General features: G+C 32.6%; 1 long non-coding RNA gene across 1 annotated transcript; it reads right to left on the minus strand.

Annotated features, from left to right (window-relative positions):
* Window positions 1-3,237: 3,237 nt before the first annotated feature.
* LOC129957458 (uncharacterized) lies at window positions 3,238-11,819 on the minus strand. The gene is made up of 3 exons (XR_008782769.1): window positions 11,680-11,819; window positions 9,350-9,487; window positions 3,238-4,923 (listed from the first exon to the last, which is right to left on the minus strand). It is a non-coding gene; the product is annotated as an uncharacterized LOC129957458 (long non-coding RNA).
* Between the last annotated feature and the right edge of the window lie 2,544 nt (window positions 11,820-14,363).

A 14,363-nucleotide genomic window follows, 5' to 3' on the forward strand; every position in this document is an offset into this window, starting at 1 on the left:
CGAATTTTATATATAATTGTTTTTATGTCGAACATTGATTATTTTTGCAAATGCCAGAGTGGAAAGAATTCTCTACTTCGTTTAATTCTCTACTTTCTATACTTGTATAAGTATATAATCTACACTTTCAGATAACTACATACAATAACTCTGAAGTTAAACGGTTAATCTGTACTAATTCACTTGATAATTTTGCTCCAACCACGAATATTCAGAAAATTTTCAAATATACTCAAGATCCCTTTAAATATTAATTTTGAGTTCGCTTTAAATCCTATTCTCTGTAAAGCTTCTTCTCTTTAAAACTTCAATTATTAAAAGCTATTATGGAAGTTTAAATCTACACAGTTTACACTTAAAAACCTTGCAACGCGTTTCGATGTTTAAAATTCACTTTTCAAGTTCAACCTGCAATAGAAAGTAACGGACCGATGCGATGTTTTGCCTACTCCAGATTTTTTCCATTGTTCAGAGTTGAAAGTATATGTTAAGGTTCTTTATAAAACGTTTGTTAGTTTAAATGGTTTGTTAATTTATTAGGTTATTATACATTGTTAAACTTAGATACTAGAATAAATTCCCTCCCTCTCACCAGCCGGCTGGTACCTAATCCGCCCTTTACTCCCGAATTACGATTACACGGTTGTTAATGACTACGCCCTTCCGATTCCTACCCTTCCCATCCCTCATTCGTCCTCTCCCCTTATAAAGAAGCTTAGCATCATACTCTTAACATCAGAACGTGAAAGAAATCTGGAAGTATAAACAATACCTATTGAAATTTTTCCTAGTCTTAATCTACCACCGATATTTAAAGCTAATAATAAACTTACCATCTACGCATACGCGCGAATCATATTTAAATATCCGAATTGTAAACTTAACTAAAAATTAATGAACTTTCTGCTAGAATTAGGTTTTTGGCCTACGTCTTAAATAATTCCTACATTTAAGTTACTTTCCAATGAACGCAATTTATTATTTTCACTTCAAAAGTTTGAAGACGATAAATCCAACGGAAAATTGATAGCGCATCACTAAAATACTATCTCAATATTCATGTTTGGAGCTTTCCTACCTAATTTTATCCCTATTCGGATCTAGAGAGGAAGTATTTTTCCTGACAACACATTCGTAGAAATTTCCATTTAAATATTACATTTTGAATATTCGTAAGGAGATACATTTTTTATCCAAGATTTTAAATTAGAAATTTGATACATCTATATAATGAAGCTATAACTTTTGTCAAGTGATAATTTGATCTTTGAATTTTGCTTTCCCTATTAAGTTTGTTTTACGACGTCACTATATAATGGGCAATTTAGGTTTTTAATATAATATTTGGATTGTAATTGCTTTTATGAAATAAGATTCCAGGCAGTGTTTATATCTACTGAGAAGGCTATTATCAAAGCGGACAAATGAATAGGAATTTATTTTTCTAGCATTTAATTCAAATTCTCCTGTGATTACAATGTTTTTGGTGCATTACTAAAGTATTACTAAGTGTTATGAAAAATTCCAAATATTTATAAAGTTAACTCTGGAAATTCCTTAGAATATCCATTCCATTATTTAATTAAAGGTAAGATAATTTCATTGACAAATTATGGATGGAAGACAAACTCCTACTGCAAGCTAACTCTGGACATACATTAGAAATCGCAATAAGCCATCCATTAAACTGAGATCAAGATCTTGCTGACAAAATATAGATGGAGTCTCAAAGTACTGCAACCATTTCAGGACCGGAAGATAAAGTCTTCGTCTTTTGTTCTAGTATATTTCTAAACCATCAAAAGAGAACAACGCCTCCGATACCTTATATGTATTCTCAACAGCACAGAGTACGCCACAGCTCAGCCTCCTTGAATGGAATACGAATTTGAACTGAATCCGATTTTCTAATTATGACCCAAAACGCACCTTCCATTTGAATGACCAAAGTCAAATTTTTTAACGAACTTTCATACTGCGAAACCTCCATAATTTTATTAATAAAACCTGAGATTTCAAAAAGCTCACATTCAGAAAATTCAACATCAGATAATACGTAAGCATGTTGGAAAATTTGAGACATCTGTTTTTCTAATGGATTAAATGCAATATTTTATGATATAAATTAATGCTGGCTATACTATACGTCAAGCACAAGGCTTAAAGATGAAATCGTGCGCGTTTCTAAGTAGAAATAACAAATATCGCCCAAAAAGTCGACGACAAAAAATTTATTAGAAATGGTCACAAATTAAAATTGAGAAACAAATCTTTGTAGTTCATAAGCTACACCTGCCCTTTTTTTATTCTGAATCAAATTAATATTAAAATAGGGAAACTGATGGATCTTACAGGTCCTTCAGGGCTTGAAAGTTTGAACGACGAAGTGTTAAAATAGGGACATCTTGCAAAAATGTGGTCAACAGTTTGAATTGCATTTCATGTGCACATGTTGGCACTCAACTCCTGGGAAAATTAGTATTCTCAAATAATCATATCCTATTCAAAAGGTGAGCTAATTTATTGAAGCTTCAAGTAAGAAAAGTAGACCACATTGAAACAGGTATACGATGCAAGTCATTGTTTATAAGCAAAATCTGCCTTTCCTGCTATTTAGTAACGATATATTGCTTCATGGATTTGAGAATCTAAAAACAACAACATGTTTCAAAGGAACAATAACTGTTACGAGCGCCTTTGGCTAAAAAACTAATTTTAACTTTAATCATACTAGAGTTATAACTTGCTTTTACAACTCTAAAATCAGAATTAACTGCGCGCGAAACCAATGTATGTTTTTGTATATGGCAACTAAAAAAGCAAGCATTTTAAAATTATATATAGCATGTAAATAGAATTGTATATAGTTAGATAGATAATAAAATGGAGTCAGATTAATAACGAGTGGATTATTTCACATTACGATCCCACATCTTTGAATCTTATTAGCGGAGAAACGACTGAATGAAATGAAATTCAGGTAGAGTCTCAACAATAACTATTCAGTTGGAGCTCAGAAGTTGGAAAACCAAGAAAATCCAAATATTCAAGTGGGGAAATTATGATTAATATTTGATAAAAAGATTGGCAATATCAGTGAGTATTCCAACAGAAAATATTGTCTCCATAAATGCAGAATCCGCAATAAAAATTACAATGCATAGTAGAGAATAGAAGAAATAGAGCAATAACAATGGCAATGGCAATGGCAAACTAAGCACAAGGGAAGAAAGACTGGCTATAGCTGGAATCGATCACACCAGTAGCTATATGATCGCTTGCATTTAAAATTGTTTGATGTAATCGGAATATCGACACCTCTGAAACCATTTGTTGCAAAGCAACTAAATCTATGGTCTTGAATATAGCAAATTGAGATTCCAGAAAAAAATACCTTCCAAAGTGGATTTTCTACTGGTCGAGTGACAGGAGCGATAAGGTGCATCAGAAAAGATGCATGCTGGAAGTACTCTGTTCCCGGATGCCTTTTAATATAGGACTGGATGGCATTGATTACTACCTGCTTTCATCTAACAAAACTTTGGACACAATGACAGCCTTATAATAAGTCCATATTCTCCGTTAAAACATTGGATCGTTTTCAATAGAAGGCTATCAAATTCCACCATCGAGGCACACACAAAAACTCTCGTGTGTGCTCGACGAAATGACGTATGCTAAAAGAACGAGCATCGTGAAGTTATAGCCAAACCGAATTACATATCGAGATCTCAAAAGGTGTATTGGATTGATGATTTTAAAGCAGTCGATAACGTTTTAAATTCCAAACAGAATGACTTGACTGGCACAGTTAAGTGTGTTCACATTTAATTTGTTCAATTTAATGTATTCACATTTAATTTGTTGGTTTAAGTGTGTTCACATTTAATATTTAGGATTTGCTGTTGTTGCCTATGGCATTTGTCATAGACAAACCCGCTGACAAAGTCAACGGTTTAAGCCGAGTTTGTGGGTAAAGGCCCCTGAGCACCCGAGGGGAGAAGTTGACTTCTAGCTCATATGAAGACGACACTCGCACTACATTGCATAACCCCTTTATACAGGGGGGCTATCACCCACCTCAGAACACAGAATCAAGGACAACCATGCCCGAACCAGGACTCGATCCCAGGTCACGGGGAAGACGCGCTACTCCTAGGTCAGGACGACGGATCTTCAAGATTTCAAACCTAAAATAACATTTCGTATCATTGGATCTACGATTTGGTGAACTACTCCGAGAAAATTCAAAGGGAGTAAAACAAATTTATAGCAAAATCTATCACCCAAAATAAAGAATTTATCTACAGTACATTTCTCAAGCGTCTATGGATCAAAGGTTATGAAAGACAATTTCATATCTAAATAGATGTTATGTTTTTGCTTTGTTTTCAGGTGTCTCATTCTGAACATAAACGTTACATGAGATTAATACAATCAGTGATGAAAGGACAACAGTTTCAAGGGACCTTGAAAATAATTTGAATTTATCGAGTGATATAGTTGTGTATGTTATTAATAAATATGACCAATGCTTCCTCTAGATGGACAAAGCAGTATCTCTTCGACTTTGCAATGTATTTTTTGCAGCACAATTACTCTAGTTATAAATTCAAACATTTAATTACTGTGAACTATATATCAAAACGAAACCGGCGAGTGAGAAAGTGCATCCGAAATACTAATACAAGAAATCCTTTTTATGCTTACTCGTATCCATTTCAAACAGGAAATGTTCAAGAAAAATATTTATGTTTTGCAGCTTTGCATTTTTCTAGCTGTAGCTAATGACTTCATCGACAACTCGCCTACACACTTCTTCCAGATGGCGAACACTTGTTTAGAGCCTTGATTGGGAATTCCGGACCTTTATGTTGTAGAATCCATTTCGCATCTTTCGAAAATTGCTCAATGGATGACCATCTGTAAAGAGAAACGTTAAAATGAAAAATTGTTTCAACTTTCCTTTAGGTAAGAATAATGTAATTAGGCACATTTTACATAATCGGTTTCAAATAACAGCCTGACCGAAAGTATATCATGCAAAGTTTATCATTAACAGTTATGCTATTCCAGAAAATACGATTCTTTCCCCAGCGACAAGCATTATTACTTCCTAATGTATGTAGTATGGAATGGGGTTTGACGGTTTTTCAAATCCGGTTTTATAAAGTAAATTTGTCACATTTGAAAACCTGTTTTTAAATTAAGAAAACCGGTTTTCTGGAACACCTGGATATTCCTCTTAAAAAAACAAATATTTTTATCAGTTGGGATCGATTCATCCAGTAGCTGAAGGCTTAGGGCGACGAGATAACAGTTTATTAACAAGTGAAGATGTATTTAAGTTTATGTTAACTAAACTAAAAAAATTTAAGCACTGAAATAAGTTTGAAATTATTATATGCTTCAAAAGAACATATTCAAGAAAGACAAGTAGAATTACCAACTCTTGCTGTATTTGCAAAGTCCACAAGACATTTCTAGTTCAGCGAAGAAATCTAGTGTGCTTTCTTTAGCTTCAAAAGCCGAAATTAAGTTATCCGGGACGATATTGTCTTGAATATTTCCAAATTCTTATGTGGAAACTGATTCCGATGGAGAGCAAACTACTCAGTGTAATGTTTTTTTTAAAAGAAGCCATGGAAAAATCAATCCATAAGTTTCTTGAAAACCCTAAAGAAAAACTAACAAATGCAAAGACTAAAAGCTGAATTTTCATTATTTGAGGCAACAAATAGAAGAAAAGATTTATTTGATTCCATGAAAACTATAAAACAAAGCTCAGTAGCTAGTGAACGAGTATTTCCAATTTCAAGCAATATTGTGTTCAATATACGAACAAGACTTAGCCACCGTTCAGTGGATATTTTATGTTTTTAAAAATGCTATTTTCTTAGGAGAAATTAAAATTAATGAAAATATGAATGCTATTTGAAATTTTTGTTTGACTTTAGGTTATTTTGTGTAGGTAATATGTATAAGTAATCCTTAATTTTTTTTTTTTTTTTTTTAATATTTTGACTTTAATTCCATTTTTTGTCATTTTATATAAATTAAAAATATTTTTTCCCATTTCATTTTATAAAAATTCGAAAATCGACTAAAACCGGGTTTTTGTAAATATTGAATTCGAAAACCGGTTTTTCAAAAAGTCGGTTTTTGTATAAACCCTAGTATAGAGAAAGTATAATAGTCAAAAATTCGAACCCGAGATTGACGAATCGTCACGTTTTAGACCTTCCTGAATTCGAAAAACACAATTTTGGAAGATATTCTTCAGTCTGCCTGACAAAGAACTTGAACGCTCTGAGCTAGAAGGATGAAATTTGGTGCACGGTCTTTACACCAAATTTGCAGATTTCTATCAAATGAAGTAAAGTCTGTTCAAAGAAAATCTGTGTCCGGTTGTTAGAATATAAGTTCACTACAAAACGAAGAAAGCTAGATGAATAAAATTCGGCAAACAGATTTAACATCTATAATGTAGACACCCATCAAATTGAGCCAAATCCTAGAAGGGGTTGACCATCTGTCGGTCTGTACTTTCAGAAACATAAGCGCGATAACTCAGAAATACAATGACTTAAATGTATCAAATTTGGTGTAAGATTTTGCGACTACAAGTGCAGTTTTGTATCAAATCTGTCCTAATCGGTTGTGAAAAACGTGTCTAAAGCACAAATGCGATTTTCGGATACTATTAACGAGATGCCAGGGAATAATCGCCAAATAACTCGCCAATGACACGACAGATTCAGTAAAAATGAGAATTTCATGCAAAAGTTAATAGTTCGTAGCTATTGTACACTAGTGCCATATAAGGTGTTCTCTGGCATAGCAATTTAATTAGCGAGTATGCGAGAATATTTTAGGGAGCCCACACCCTACGGTTGACTTGCGATTTTCTTGGGATCAATCAATTTAGTTATATTAACGTCCCGCTTGAAAGCAACACTAGGGCTATGTTGGAACGGATCTCTTCATTTTGAACCTCGGTCAGATGAAGAGCACGATACCCGAGCTGGCATCCCTTACCTAACTTCCAGACCACACCAGCTGGATAACGTTTGTCCCTGACGGATTTACCATGCACCATACCCGCTTACACAGCTGTTCTTCAGTGGAATCGAGCCTCGAACCTGAAATCCTCCGCTTCCGCAGCTGAGACCCTACCACCAGGCAACCGAGGCCCCTTTGGGATCCAGCAGATCAATTCTATAACAAGCGCGTAATTAATCCATGATTAAATAAAGAAATCGGAATGTAATGTGGACTGGATATTAGTGTTTATATAAATTTAAAACCGGCGAGGGGGCTTTTGTAAATATGAAAAACATTTTATGGGTAAATTTATCTATTTCTTGGTCTTTCAATCCAGGCGCTTGTTAAGTAAAAACGGCTGACTGTTTCGGGAAAAGTTCAGCATCGAGAGTTAAGAAAAAAAGCGTTTCTAAGGCCTCTTTTTGATGTAACTGCGGTTATTTGCTATAGGGTGCTTGCTGATCATGTATCAACAAAGAAATGAAAACCACCCTAATAAGAAACTTTCCTCACTACGCTAAAAAGATGCGCCTCGACTCATTTTTCTCGCCAGATGACGTACATGACAGAAACAAATTACACTTGTGTGTTTGCATTTGATGAAATCATAGGTAAATATTTACTATTAAAAATACTTTGCCATCTATGCTACCAAATATACGATACTTTAATATACAAATTTCCATTCATTACGAAAATTCAAGATTTTTTTAACAAAACAGGAACCTATCCTTTAATCCCTAAGGTATCGTAAAAACCGAAAAGATCTGTTACGTAAGCATGTTGCCCCGCCTCTCACTTGTAACGCCCTCTAGCGGTATATGTAAAAAACCATCAGTCTTTGTAACATCATCGACGAAGCAGCAAGCCGAAAGGCAAGGCTGAAACCAACTCCCGAAAGCGGAGAAACAATAAAATCTTTAAAATACAAAAAAGGTCCGTCATCATTATCGAACCTCTCCAATATCCACTTCAAAATAATAATCGTGAAAGCACGTATTTTAAAGAAAGAAAATTAGAAGAGTAAAGCTCAGAAGTGCCAAAGCGGACTATTTGAAACTTTTACAAATTATTCACTTAGAGTTATGAAATTTATGCATGTATATTAAAATATAAATACGTCAAGTTTCTCTTAAAAACTTTTCAAAACAATACATTTTAAAAAACGAGTCGAGTTTTAAAAAAAATTTAAGACATTTCCGGCGACTTAATTTTTAATTTTCTAATATTTTTTCCTTATTACGCAATGAAAGTTTATTTTAAAAACTTAAAATTTTGTAATTTCTCATTAAAAGTTAATTTTTTTACGAATATTTTTATGCCCGCTTACTGAATTTTAATAAGAATTTTATTTTTCCTGAACGAAAATTTACTTTTAATATCTAAAACTTCGAAATATAAAATGCCTTCTCTATTTTCTTTTAATGGTTAACTGAAATCTTTACAATCGATTCTGTTTAGCTTCCTGAAAAATTAAGACAACACCTGGCACATATCAGTCATTTAAATCTAATTGCAATGTGATTTTCAGAAAATCATTAAGATTTAGTTTTTCTATCACTAGGTCTTTCAAATATTCCTTTCATTAATCAATACATTCTATGACAAAATTTTAATTGAATATAAACATTTTGGTAATGAAACGATAAAAATAAAATTTCACATTTTCGTCCCTTTTTGCTCATTTGAAAGTTAACTATCCTTTGAATGTTGTATAAGACGAAGGGAGAATTAAAACTCGAACGATAAAAACATTTGTAACATTTGAAAGTTTATTTTATTTTTAGTGGTATAAAATTAATTTATGCACTATAATCCGAAATTAAAAAGAATCAGTAAGATTCGTTAGTTTTTCTTAAAACTCCAGTTTAAATCTTGAGCTTTCAATAAGTATAAACTAAACTAGAAACTATGAATGCCAGTTTTATAGCTTTTGGTTTCATGTTCACGCCTTGAAAATTTTGAATGATTTTAATCACGGACGTTGCATTTTATAGATAGCATGCCAGCCTAAAAACATTGTTAAAATAAAGAAAACAGTGCACGGAGACATTAATAGTCGAACAAAATCTTGATATGCAAAAACATAAATACACTTGAAATTTTGTATTTGTCTTTTTATTTACAGATAAGTTTCTGGCAAAAGGTTCTTTATCCTTTATAGTCCTTCAAAATATCTATTTTCTACTACAACTGCACAAAATACTAAGAGATTAAGCAGAATCTTTTTAAAGACTTTTCTTAACAAAATTCATAAAGTAATTTGTCTTACATTTTATAACCAAAATAAAAAAAATCAGCTTACCTTGAATCATTTTTTCAATCTCTGAAACTTGTGTGAACACAGAAAAGCCTCTGCATTAGCCTTGTGTCGCAGAATCTTCAGAAAACTGACTTCAGAAAAAGTACAGTCATATCCTTCAAAAATCTTAGCCTGCAATTCCTAAAGAGAAAAAGAAATGTAGATTTATAAGATACTTTTGTTCTTTCAGTTAGTTGTTTAAACTGTTTAAAATGTAGCAATTTCTTATCTATTCTACAGAGTGTCCATTCAAATTTGTCCAAAATGTAATTTCTAAATTTATTAGATGCAGTTCCAGTTGGAAAAAGTTCTAAATGAAGAGTTTTGTTTGAACCAATAAAAGAGCAGCTGAAAGAATCATGAAGTCTATATTTTTATTCAGTTCTCCAATCCCATGGTATTCTATGAAGTATTCTTGTTTAATAAAATGTTAGATGAAAACATTTTGTAAACTTTTGCTACTATAAAGGATCAAGTTTTAAAGGCTTTAATATTACTATTTTAGGGAATTTCAAATAGTTATCTTTAGGAAAAATCCACCAATCAATGCACAGCACTTTTTAAACTGGTCGTTAATTAATGTGAAACAAGAGAATTCAAAGCTTTAAAACTGTCTGTAGTAGTTGCAGCAGCGTAGCAACTTTCCTGATATTGGCCAAGTTAAAATCATCCGCTTTTTATTCTTTTGTCCCTACATTATATTCAATTAATTTTATTTTTCTCTCCAAAATAAGGGGAGAAGTTACTTAGAATACAGAGAGAATACAATAAAATCTAGAAACAGCATAGTGCCATCCAGGGTGGAAAAAATAAAAATTGTAATTTTTAAAACTCTTTCGTAACTATAGCAACGATAACATGCGCATTGTTTGCTTGTTGTTTATGGAGCAAGAACCATATTTGGTTATACTGCACCAATTAAACGGTAAAATGAAAGCAGAATATATATAATCTATGATATCAATGTAAAACTTCATAAAAGATAGTATTGCTAAAATTAAATATCCGATATTATAAAATCAACATTTGTATTAACATATGAAAATATAAAACAATGCCAATGTAAAACACAAAAAGGTAAAAAAAGTGCTAAATACAGGTATAAAAATGAATGGTTTTTAAAAGTAAAAAATATTTGGGTGGAATTTTTCACCCACCAAGTCCTGTAAAGTTATTGATGTGTGAAAATATATACTTTGAGGGTAAAAGACAGGGCATTCAATTAAAATGTGTTTGGTACTAAAATCAATATGGCAAGTAGGACACACTGGTTTCTTCTCACCAAAAATGAGACGCCTATGAGTATCTAGTGTGTCTATATGGAGATGAGTAATTAACATGCGCATAAGTATCAAATTTTTATATCGGAGCAAAATGTTAGAGATTAAAAATTCAGGCACTAAAATAATGAATTGCAATGTTGAACAGTATGCTTAAATGGGGAAAAATAAGATACCGACATAAAATCGACATCTTTAAAAATTGTCGTTACTGCTTCGTTCAGTGGTACCGGAGTGTTCGGCTGTACGAAAGTAGTAATATCTTTAAAAATACGAAAAATAATCATTTCAAAGAGATTTAATTAAATTTTGTGCAATAATACCTTGGAAAGTTATTGAAATTAATAAAATTCCAAATGAAATTTTGTAAAGACCAATTTTAATTAGCAATTACTACAAAAATAAGTGCTTGCCAAATATCGTAGCTTTAAACTCAATGAATTTTCCTATATGATGCTGCATTTCATAATTTTTACATGACGCAATTTACAAAAGTATGCTAGTCTAAAGGCATTACGTGTTAAATCAGCATGGCCGTACATACGATATCTAAAGGCATTGCGTGTTAAGTCAGCATGGCCGCACGTACGATAATATCTAAAGGCATTAAGTGTTAAGTCAGCATGGCCGCACGTACGATAATATCTAAAGGCATTAAGTGTTAAAACAGCATGACCGTACATACGATAATATCTAAATGCATTAAGTGTTAAAACAGCATGACCGTACATACGATAATATCTAAATGCATTAAGTGTTAAAACAGCATGACCGTACATACGATAATATCTAAATGCATTAAGTGTTAAAACAGCATGACCGTACATACGATAATATCTAAATGCATTAAGTGTTAAAACAGCATGACCGTACATACGATAATATCTAAATGCATTAAGTGTTAAAACAGCATGACTGTACATAAGATAATATTTAAAAGCATTACGTGTTAAAACAGCAAGACCATACAATATCTAATCTAAAAACATTACGTTAAAATAGCATAATTGTACATTATCCAGCTATCTTACTACTACAAGTAATTCCACTTACTTATGTAACAGTTGAGATTCGCATCTCGAATTTAGCAAGAAGACAGGTGAAATTTTCTCAAGTATATATATTTTTCCAAACATTTAATGAAACATTCGTTGATTTACTTTTAATAAAAACTACAGCCTCTTGGATTACAAGATAGCTATCGAATGTTCTACTTTCCGAAACTTCACAGCCTGAGCACCAATGAGACAAAATAAATTTACAGATTTATGTTTCGTTCAATTCTCCCGTACGGCATGCTTTGATAAATAAGGGGGAAAAGAAATTCTTCCTTTTTTTTATATTAACTGTTTAAATTCTCGAAAGAATATTTGAATCACAAATAATAGCCTACAATTTTTGTATTATTCGTTTTTCTTTTCCGGTGTAATTCAATAGCCTAACAATTGTCTTAGGTTCGATTTTCTTTTATTGCTGTATGCTCCCTTTTCGATACTGAAACAGTTCTAGGGTAATTGCAAAGGGACTTCCTAAATCAGATTTGCATTTGTATGAGGTGTCGCAGTGTCTTGGTGGTCAGGTCTCGGCTTCGGAACCGGAGAGTTTCGGGTTCGAGACCTGATACCACTGAAGAACCGTTGTGTAAGCGGGACTGGTGCACGTTAAATCGGTCGGGATCAAGCGTCCTCCCTCTTGTGTGATGCAGATGTTTGGAGAAGAGGAGGTACCAGCTAAGGTGCCGTCCTCGTCATCTGAACACGGTTCAAAATTACTAGGTCCGTCCTAAAATAGACCTAGTGTTGCTTTAAATACGAGGCGTTAATATAACTGAACTGAATTTGTAATTGAATGACAAAGATTAAACTTGTGTGATGAGAAAAAATTGCAACCAAATGTAAATGTATATCCTCTTATTAAGTCTTCGTTTTCTTCTCTAGCGGGACAAATCTTCCCTTTTATTTTGGAAGACGCTTCCACTAGCTTCAAATCCTAATGCAGACACAACCACCGTCATTTGAGATCGTTCATTTAACATAGGTCTTTTAATCGTCCCACAGATTTGTCTCAGAAACTATGCCATAAACAGGAGCATCTAGTTTCCAGCTCTTAAAATTTCTAAATAAAATGGATAGCCCATGAGTTAGAACCGTCATCTAGATTTGAGCAGATCATTTATTAAGCATTTAGACTATAAAATAGGCACCCTTTTTGCCTTCTAGTATACGTAGTATAGAGAAAGTATAAGAATCGTAGATTTTGATAAATCTTGACATATCTCCATAAATTCAAAAAACACATTTTTGGAAAATATCCGTCCATCCATCTGTCTGTGACAAAAATAACTCAAAAACGCTTTGTGCTAGAAGGTTAAAATTTGGTATACGGCCTTTACACCAAATTTGCAGATTTCTATCAAATTTTGAATGAAATCTATTCAGAGGAAGTCCGTTTGTCCGGCTGTTCGAATATAAATTAACACGATAATTACAAAACGAAGAGAGCTAGAGAGCTAGAATTTGTTATACAGATCTGACATGTATAGTGTCGATTTCTGTTTAAATGTTGAGCCACATCCTACATTGTCTATCAGTTGTCTATCGACAGGTTGACTATCTGTCTATCTGTACTTTCAGAAACATGCAAACACGATAATTCAAAAACGAATATATTAAATTTGGTATGGAATTTTATGACTATAAGTGTAGTTTTGTGTCAAATTTTCGTTTCAAACGCTTGAGAAAAACGTGTCTAAAACGCAATTTCAATTTTTGGATACCATTAATGCATATGAACAATCGCCAAAACACTCGCCAAGGATGCTACGATAGATTCAGGAAAAATGCTAAATTCTCGCCAAAAGTTAACATGTCGTAATTATTGTACGCCAAAACCATGCAAGGCGTTCTCTGGCATGACAAATTTATTAAAGAGGAAGGCCACGCTCGATGGTTTATTTCCACAGCTCTAAATAAATAACTTTATTCTAAATTTTAATAAAATTTCGTATAAAAATAGGAAAATTCCTGTTACTGAACATACAGAAGTTTCAAACCATCAGTCAGTAAACATCTTGTCCGTCCTCATTAATCATACAGATCAGAGAGTAACATTTATTAACAGAAGATTCCTGTGAAATCGATACGGGAGTGTCCCTCGCACACATAATCGATTCATTTTCCTCATTATTTTACCTCTTCAGAGGACACACCGATCTTCGCTGGAGCTTTTGAAGAAAATTTAATGAATCATTCTAGAACTCGATAAAAGGGACTGCTAAATTTAGCCTGGAGATTTTATAGGAAAAGGAAATTAATGGTTTGGATGGGTTGTTGTATCTATATTTACTAAGTTTAGGATTGTTTATAATATGTTAGAAGTGCCGACAGAAGTTATGTTTTTCTGATTATGATTTTTTCTTTTAATAATAAAAAAAAACATACAGTCACTAGAATATGTTGAATATGATGATAAGATGTATTTATTACTACAAAATCAATATAAGATAGCTGTTATCGTATTGTTCACGTTTTCGAGTTAAAATAATTTTTTATGCATTACTGTATACTTATTTTCATTTTATAGAAAATCATATCAAATTTATAGGAAAATAATTATCGCTATCTATCTTCCAAATTTTTATATCCTTTCTTAATTTATTCCCATTACATGTAGTGCATTAATCGCATATATATGTTTTGAAGTCTTTAATCACATGTTAAAATCCAGATAAAAATCGC

The sequence above is a fragment of the Argiope bruennichi genome, chromosome 11 (genome assembly GCF_947563725.1).
Source record: "Argiope bruennichi chromosome 11, qqArgBrue1.1, whole genome shotgun sequence".
Lineage (NCBI taxonomy): Eukaryota > Metazoa > Arthropoda > Arachnida > Araneae > Araneidae > Argiope > Argiope bruennichi.